This window comes from Rhincodon typus, chromosome 29, assembly GCF_021869965.1.
Source record: "Rhincodon typus isolate 14 chromosome 29, sRhiTyp1.1, whole genome shotgun sequence".
Taxonomy (NCBI): domain Eukaryota; kingdom Metazoa; phylum Chordata; class Chondrichthyes; order Orectolobiformes; family Rhincodontidae; genus Rhincodon; species Rhincodon typus.
Window position 1 is genome coordinate 14,757,042 of NC_063360.1, and position 9,641 is coordinate 14,766,682.

The 9,641-nt window shown below is 44.1% G+C and overlaps 1 long non-coding RNA gene across 1 annotated transcript; it reads right to left on the reverse strand.

The window, feature by feature from the left end:
• Window positions 1–872: 872 nt before the first annotated feature.
• Window positions 873–9,387, reverse strand: LOC125486447. The gene is made up of 3 exons (XR_007265102.1): window positions 9,321–9,387; window positions 4,003–4,141; window positions 873–1,008 (listed from the first exon to the last, which is right to left on the reverse strand). It is a non-coding gene; the product is annotated as an uncharacterized LOC125486447 (long non-coding RNA).
• Between the last annotated feature and the right edge of the window lie 254 nt (window positions 9,388–9,641).

A 9,641-nucleotide genomic window follows, 5' to 3' on the forward strand; every position in this document is an offset into this window, starting at 1 on the left:
ATGTGCTCTCCTCTACTCCAGGGAAACAAAGCGTAGACTGGGTGATCACTTCACAGAACGCCTATGTTCTGTCTGCACACAGGATCCTGAGCTTCCAGTTGCCTGCCACTTCAACACAGCACCTTGTTCCCTGGCCAACATCTTTGTCTTAGGCTTGGTCCAGCAAAGCTCAGCGTGAGCTGGAAGAACCACTTTGGAACTTTGGAACCTTCTGGACTCAATATTAAGTTCAACAATTTTTGGGCTTGAGCCACCTTTTCCCATGTCCTTACCCCAACCCCCACACACCAGGCCTTATTATCATATGGTCTACTATTACATGCTACCCATCATTAGCCACTAGTTGTCCCCATTAACAGCCACTCATTCTCCTTCGTCAATCATTATCCACTCCTTTGCCTGTCCAACTTCTTCTCTCTCTTTGGGCTCTATCTCCACCTTTCATTTATTCCTTACACCCTCCCCTTCTGCACTTCCTAGCTACCATCAGTTCTGAGGAAGAGTCACTGGACCTGAAATGTTAATTCTGATTTCTCTCCATAGATGCTGCCAGAGCTTTTCCAACAGTCTCTGTTCTTGTGTCTTTAATTTCATTATTTGGTCATTATTACCTGGACAGAAACTCCCCAAAAGAAAACAATTTTGGAAACAAAAAGATAGACAGGGAAATAAAACCCGCTCTAATTTTCCCTAATTGACACTAAGTCTAGGAAACACTTATGGGGTTCATGATCAGCTTCTAGTTAATGATAATGGCAATAAAAAGGTTGGGTACTGGAGTTGATTTATTTTGAAATGATAAAACTTTGGGACTTAGCAATTATATGGTTTTGATTTCAATGGAATTAATTAATACATACATTTACCTTATTCAACAAATTGTATTGGATGGGGTCATGCTTTATGATTTCTAAATAAAGTTGTCATAATTTAAAATGGACAGATGTAAATCACATGGTTTGTTTCAAGTTGCTGTCTTGATTTCCTTTCCCCGTTGAACAGCTCGAGCTGCAATAAGAGATAATTAATCCTGGGTTAGTCAGGGGAAAATAAACCAGCCGGAGTCCTGATGACTATCCAGTGGCCCATGCTGGAATGTTTGGTGATGTTTGATGAGGCAGGACCTCCCCCACTGCCCTCGCTACAGTTGAAAATTCTGCCAATGCTCATTCATGAACCAAGGGAGGGTACCACAGCAGATTCAGCTGTGAAACCATTACTCTTTATCTCCCAATACCATCAGACATTCTAGATAGGAAAGGATAAGAACCCTCCCCATTTTTACCTTCCCTAATTCTGAGATTCTTCCTTTGACAATTTGCAAGTTTTAAAAACTCAATCGCAAGTTAACGAATAAACATTTCCTTTTGTCCTCTTTAGTCTTGCTTCTAACCTACAACATGAGCCTGGCAGTTCACATGTTCTCGCTAGGAGTGCTTTTGAGTCTGTTTATACAATGTTTCTAGTTTATGGTAACCTCCAGGATGTTAATAGAGTGGGGTATTCAGTGATCGTAAAGCTATTGAACTCAAGGGGAGATGGTTAGATTCTGTCTGGTTGGAAGTGATCATTGCTTGGCACGTTGATGGCACTGAGCCAAGATTTAACATATGGGTGCTGAAATTGAACACTTTGTATGGTTGAACTAAATAGTTCTTGTCACCCTGCTAGAAAAAGGATATTATTAAATTGGAAAGGGTGCAGAAAAGATTTACAAGGATGTTACTGGTACTGGAGGGTTTGAGTCATAAGGAGAGACTGGACTTTCCCTGGAGCATGGGAGGTTGAGGGGGAACCTTATAGTGATTTGTAAAATCACGAGGGGCATAGATAAGGTGAATAGTAAAGGTTTTTTTCCTTAGTGTAGAGGAATTCAAAACTGGAGGGTGTGGTTTTAAGGTGAGCGGAAAGATTTAAAAGGGACCTGAGGGGTGACCTTTTCACACAGAGGGTGATGTGTATTTGGAATAAACTGTCAGAGGAAGTGATAGATGCAAGTACAGTTACAATATTTAAAAGACATTTGGACAGGTACATGAATGAAAAACATTTAGAGGGATATGGGGGGCCAGTTTAGTTTGGGAAACCTGGTCAGCATGGACAAGTTTGACCAAAGGATCTGTTTTCATGCTATATGACTGTTTGACTCTATGACACTGTTGTCCAGGTCTTGCTGCATTTGGACACAGACTACTTCAGTATCTGATGAGTTACAAATGTTGTGGAATTGTTCAGAGAATATCCCCACTTCTGACCTTTAATGAGGAGTTGCATTGGTCATTGAGGAAGCAACTGAAGATTGTTGGGCCCAGGACACTACTCTGAAGAAATTCAAAAGTGATGTCCTGGGATTGAAATTATTGTCGTCCAACAACTATCTTCTTTAGTGCTAGGTATCTCTCATACCGGTGAAAGGTTCCCCCAATTCCTGTTGACTCCAGTTTTGCTTGGGCTCTTGATGCCATACAAGGTCAAAGTAATCACTCTCATCTCACCCCACGCGTTCAGCTGTCCATGTTTGGACCAACACAATAATGAGCTTAGTAGCTGTGTAGTCCTGGTGAAACTCAAGCTGAGCATCTGTGAGCAGGTTAATGCTGAGCAAGTGCAGATTGATGGTACAGTTGATGACCCCTTCAATCATTTTGCTAACAATGGAGAGTAGACTGATTGGCAGTATTTGGTTAGGGTTGGATTGCTCTGCTTTTTCTGGACAGGACAAACCTGCACAATTTTTCACAATGCCAGGAAGATGCCAAAGTTGAAGTTATACTGGAATAGCTTGGCTATGCGGGTGCCATGCTGGAGCACAAGGCAGAAGTACTTTTGCTAGATTACTGTCAGGATCCATAGTCTATGCAGTTTCTAGTGCCTGAATTAGTTGTGCCACTAACCAAGCTGTTCCATTATAGCTACAACAGCATCAACAAAACAATGTTCAAAATTGCCCAGGTATGGTGTGAATTATGAGTCACTATTTAAACTGAAGGGGTCACCTACTTAAGACAAATGGGGAGACCTTTTTCCTGAGGACTATGAGTCTTTGGAAATCTTCTTCAAGACTGTGGAAGCAGAAACTCTGAATCTGCTTAAGGCAGAGGGAGCTAGGTAAGGTGGTGAAAGGCTATCAGGAAACTATCGTGTGTAGGTAAGAATTTAGGGTAATCAGATCAGCCATAATCTTACTGAAAGGTGGAGTAAACTCGAGGAGCCTACTCCTGCTCCCAATTTGTATACTCATACCTGTACTTGATGGACTCTATCATTTCAAGAGGTAGCTCACTACCGCTGCAAGGGTAGTTTGAGATGGAAAGCAAGTGCTGGGTTTTCCATGATATCCCAGGGGAAAATAAATTAAAATCACCATTTTGCTTTGTGCTTGTTCCCTTACTGCTCTCTCCTGGTTTGTTTCTTGAGAATATTGTTACATATTCTGAAGCAAATAGTCAAACTCTGATTAATTAATTTGCGTGGGATTCTTTTAGTATGTTTGTTTTGTACTTATGCTAAAGTGGCAGCATATCCTGCTTCCTGGATTGCTGCAATCATTGTTCTTTCTTGTTTCCTGCTATGTTCCCCTTTCACCCTGTATGATGATTAATTTCCCCTCTTTTTGATTGAGACAACTGAAGTCTTTATAGCTTTTCATGGAAACAACTGGCAACTCTCCACCCAGTCCTCCCACCGCTGGTAACAGGTGAATGCACAGCAGTTCATCATTAATCCACTGAAATATGGTGTAACATCCTGTTTGCATCAAAAATATTTCTAATGTTTCACAGATAGAAAAACAGTGGTTTAGATTAACAAAATTACGCTGCCCCTACGGCATGAAATGTTCTGGTGATTGGAATCATTGCAATTGTGTTAGTCATTAATCAATGGCACAAACACAAAGTCAACTATTGTTACTATTAATAAGGAACCTGAGAATCTTTCTTAAATTATCTGCTTCTACTTGATTACAAGGTGGTGGGGGTGGGGGGGAGAGAGATTACTCACAATTTCTATTCATTCACTTCTCTGTCACGGTATATCAAGGCTCCCTTATCTTGTCGTCTGAATCCAGTTACTTCTCTGATGCATATACTTTTACTTGTTTTATTGCAGCTCTTCCAATGGTTATTGGGGCAACGCTGAGCTGTACAGATCAGAAAAGTCAGCTCTGGTTACCAGTTCATACTGAGTCAGCTAATCATGTCTGAAGGGACAGTCACTGGGATAAACAAGGGTTCTGCCCAAGGGATACGGGTTCAAAAATTAGTCCAGATTCCGCCCTTTACTGCATTGAGATGATTGCTGATGGAGAGTGCATGTGGACTTTGGGGGAAATTGGATTGGGTTCAGCTATGATATTCCTTGCAGGTGAGTACAAGGACCCAGCCAGTCTATTTCAGCTCCACTACACAAAAGGGACTCCGTGAAGGTTAGATAGGGAGCATTGTAGAAGTATAATGAGCTAGGAACTTCACAGATTCTCAACACGCAAAGGGAGTGCAAACCTCCCTGATGTGTCCCTGGACATCACACTGGGTTGGGGAGAGGGGTGGGTAATATCACAGTTTGCAGGGAGATGGACAAGAAAAAAAATAGCTGCCCCAGAGAACAAGTAGACATTACTGAAAATTTCTGCAGATGTCATTAGGACTGTGGCGGTATGGTAACTGGCTTCTGGATACAGTTCTATCCTGATGAGGCAGCAAAGCTGAATAATATGGAATATCCCAGTAAGAATTCTCTCAATCTGCTTTCTCCAGCCATCTCTGAATCATTCCTCACCTTTGGAAGGTGCACTCATCTCTCTCTGTAGTGATAGCTCCTCACATCACAAGCTGACCCACATATACTCTCCTCAACATCTTAATGCAAAGTCACACCCATCCCTATGCCTGCCCACAAACATTATATTGCCGTTTTCCAAAGCTCACACTCCTAACCCCTCTTTTCCAGGAGAGAACAACACAGAACCAGCAGGAAGTGGCTGAGAACTGGAGGCAGTCCTGCAGTTGTCTCCTTCTTGCCAGCCTCAGAGATTGTGGTAAAAGAATATAATTTCAGAGTCTTCCAGAAGCACCTATGAATTTCTTTTTCTATTCATTTTTGTGGGATGTGGGCATCGCTGGCTGGCCGGCATTTCTTGCCCATCTCTAGTTGCCCTTGAGAAGGTGGTGGGTGAGCTGCCTTCTTGAACCGCTGCAGTCCTCCTGCTGTGGGTTGACCCACAATGCCATTTGGGAGGGAATTCCAGGATATTGACCCAGTGAAGGAATGCTGATATATTTCCAAGTCAGGATGGTGAGTGACTTGGAGGAGAACTTGGAGGTGGTGGTGTTCCCATGTATCCTATGCCCTTGTCCTTCTAGATGGAAGTGGTCATGGGTTTCGAAGGTGCTGTCGGAGGATCTTTGGTGAATTTCTGCAGTGCATCTTGTAGATAGTACACACTGCTGCTACTGAGTGTCGGTGGTGGAGGGAGTGGATGCTTGTGGATGTGGTGCCAATCAAGCGGGCTGCTTTGTCCTGGACGGTGTCAAGTTTCTTGAGTGTTGTCGGGGCTGCACTCATCCAGACAGTGGGGAGTATTCCATCACACTCCTGACTTGTGCCTTGTAGATGGTGGACAGGATTTGGGAGTGAGGAGATGAGTTACTTGCCGCAGTATTCCTAGCTTCTGATCTGCTCTTGTAGCCACTGTGCTTACATGGTGAATCCAATTGAGTTTCTGGTCAATGATGACACCCAGGATGTTGATAGTGGGGGATTCAGTGATGGTAACACCATTGAATGTCAAAGGGCGATGGTTAGATTGTCTCTTACTGGTGATGGTCATAGCCTGGCATTTGTGTGGCACGAATGTCACTTGCCACTTGTCAGCCCAAACCTGGATATTGTCCAGATGTTGTTGCATGTGAACACGGACTGCTTCAGTATCTGAGGAGTCACGAATGGTGCTGAACATTGTGTAATCATCAGCGAACATTCCCAATTCTGACCTTATGGTGGAGGGAAGATCATTGATGAGGCAGCTGAAGATGGTTGGGCCTAGGACACTACCCTGAGGAACTCCTGCAGAGATGTTCTGGAGCTGGGATGATTGACCTTTCACAACCATGACCATCTTCCTATGTGTCAGGTATGACTCCAACCACCGGAGAGTTTGCCCCCTGATACCCATTGACTCCAGTTTTTATAGTGCTCCTTGATGCTACACTCAGTCGAATGCAGCCTTGATATCAAGGGCTGTCACTCTCACCTCACCTCTGGAATTCAGTTCTTTTGTCCATATTTGATCCAATGCTGTAATGAGGTCAGGAGCTGAGTGACCCTGGCGGAACCCAAACTGGGCATCGCTAAGCAGGTTATTTCTGAGCAGGTGCTGCTTGATAGCATTGTTGATGACACCTTCCATCACTTTACTGATGATTGAGGGTAGACTGATGGTGCGGCAATTGGCTGGGTTGGATTTGACCTGCTTTTTGTGTACAGGACATACTTGGGCAATTTTCCACATTGTCGGGTAGATACCAGTGTTGTAACTGTACTGGAACAGCTTGGCTAGGGGATCAGCAAGTTCTGGAGCACAAGCCTTCAGTACTATTGCCAGAATGTTGTCAGGGCCGGTAGCCTTTGCAGTATCAAGTGTCTCCAACCGTTTCTTGATATCACGTGGAGTGAATTGAATGGTTTGAAGACTGGTATCTGTAATGTTGGGAACCACTGGATGAGGCCGAGATGGATCATCCACTCGGCACTGCTGCCAAGCCACTCTTGGTGGTGGACATTGAAATCCCCCACCCAGAGTACATTTTATGCCCTTACACCCTCAGTGCTTCCTCTAAGTGTTGTTCAACAAGGAGTACAGATTCATCAGCTGAGGGAGGACAGTATGTGGTGATCAGCAGCAGGTTTCCTTGCCCATGTTTAACCTGAAGCTGTGAGACTTCATGGGGTCTGGATTCAATGCTGAGGACTCCCCGGGCAACTCCCTCCTGACTGTATACCACTGTGCCACCCCCTCTGCTGGGTCTGTCCAGCCGGTGAGACAGGACGTATCCAGGGATGGTGATGGTCGTGTCTGGGACATTGTCTATCAGGTATGATTCTGTGAGTATGACTATGTCACGCTATTGCTTGAGTAGTCTGTGAGATTGCACTCCCAATTTTGGCACTAACCCCGAGATGTTAGTGAGGAGGAATTTGCATGGTTGACGGGGCTGTTTCTGCCGTTGTCTTTTCCGGTGCCTAGGTCGATGCCGGGTGATCCGTCCAGTTCCATTTCTTTGAGTCTTTGTAGCGATTGATACATCTGAGTGGCTTGCTAGGCCATTTCAGAGGGCAGTTGAGAGTCAACCACATTGCTGTGGGTCTGGAGTCACATGTATGCCAGACCAGGTGAGGGTGGCAGATTTCCTCCCCTGAAGGACATTAGTGAACAGATGGGTTTTTCCGACAATCGGCAATGATTTCATGGTGATCAGTAGGTTCTTAATTCCAGATTTTTTTTTTGAGTTCCAATTCCACTATCTGCCGTGGTGGTATACGAACCCAGGTCCCCAGAACATCAGCTGGGTTTCTGGATTAATAGTCTAGCAAGGATTGGAGGAGTCCATCCCTAGTATAAGTGCCCCGATGTCTTTCTCAGATTCCTGCAGCAGGGGCTGGGGGGAGACAGTAGTATTGTGGTAATGTCAGTGGACCAAATAATCCAGGCTATGCTCTGGTGAACATGAGTTCAAATCTCACCACAGCAGCTGGTGGAATTTAAATTCAACTGATAAAATCAGGTATTGAAAACCAATCTTAGTAATGATGAGCATGAAACTATCATCAATTGTTAAACACTCATCTAATTAATTAATGCCCTTAAGAAAAGGAAAACAGGAGTTTAAAGGATGGCAAGAACAGAGAATGTATTTACTTTGGGTGTGGTCTTCAATGTCCATCAGCAAAAGTGCCTTTGTCACTTTGCTAATGAGCGAGCGAGACTGCCCTGCAAAAGATGTTGAGGGAACCAACAAGAAGGAGAAAGGTATATGAAAACACAGTGTGGAGCTGGAGGGACACAGCAGGCCAGGCAGCATCAGAGGAACAGAAAAGCTGACTTTTCGGGTCAGGACCCTTTTTCAGAAAGGTCCCAATTTTCTGATTTTCTGAAGAAGGGTCCCAAACTGAAATGTCAGCTTTCCCATTCCTCTGATACTGCCAGGCCTGCTGTGTCCCTCCAGCTCCACACTGTGTTATTTCTGACTCCAGCATCGGCAGTTCTGAATATCTCTGAAAGGTACATGACCTTGTCCTCACCAATCTAGCTGTGGCAGTTCCATGACAGCGTCTAAATGAATGACCACCGCACTGTCATAATGGAAATAAAGTTCTGCCTTTGCATTAAGAATTCTTTCACTGCCGCCTCGCTGAATGGTAAAGATTTCACACAGATTTAACAACTCAAGTATGGGCATCCATGAGGTGCTGTGGATCATCATCAGCAGCAGAATTTTATTCAACCACAATCTGCAACCTCATGGCCCAACAGATCCCCATTCTACCATTAACACCATGACAGGGCATCAACCCTGGTAAAATAAAGAGGGCATGCCAGGACCTGAAATAGACATACCTAAAAATTCAATGAAATGGTGAAGCGACAGCATTTGTAGCACAGTCACGCAGCATGCAAAGAGATGCCACAACCAACAGACCAGATGGTTGCTCTGCAGTCCTGCCACATCCTGCTGTGAATGGAGGGGGACAATTAAAAACTCATTGGCTGATGATGCTCCACATATATCCCCATCCTCAAGTATGCCAGTGCAAAAACAGGGCTGGCATATTTACAAACTTCAGCCAGAAGTGCCAAGTTTTAAATCCATCTCGGCATCCTCCTGAGGACCCCAATATCACAGATGTAAATTTTTAACGAATTCAATTCAATCCACTCTAATATATATATAAAAAGTCTGGATACTGCAAAGGCTATGAGCCTGACAACATTCTAGCACTGATACTGAAGACTTGTGCTCCAGAACCTGCTGCACCCCTAGTCAAGCTGTTCCAGTACAGGTACAACACTAGCATCTACCCTGCAATGTGGAATATTTTCCAGGTATGTCTTATTCACAAAAAGCACAACAAATCCATCCAAGCCAATTACTGACCCAATGGCAAAGTAATAGAAGGTGTCATCAACAGTGCTACCAAGCAGCTCTTACTCACCAATTCCCACTTACTGACAGGTTCACTCAGCTTCTGACCTCATTACAGTGTTGGTTAAACATGGATAAAAGAGCTAATCTCAAAACAGCAAAAGTGAAGGTGAGTACCTTTAACATTAAGGTAGTATTTTACCAGGTGTCACATCAAGGAGCAGATACATCCCGGAACTCTTCTTCCTGATTGTATTTTCTCTATGCTGAAAGCAAACCTTGTCTTTGCACCTTTCACCTTGGTTAATGTTTTCCCAGAACCAGCACTTTCCTCACCTGCTCATGGAGTACGTGCAAGTCCCCAGAATGTCTCAAACGACAATTGCTGACAAAAACCATAAATAAAAACAAGAAAGTGACAAGGGATGGGTAAGGGTCATGTGGTCGAATGTCTCATAATTCAATGTCACAGGATCAGCCCTCCAGAACCAGCCAGGC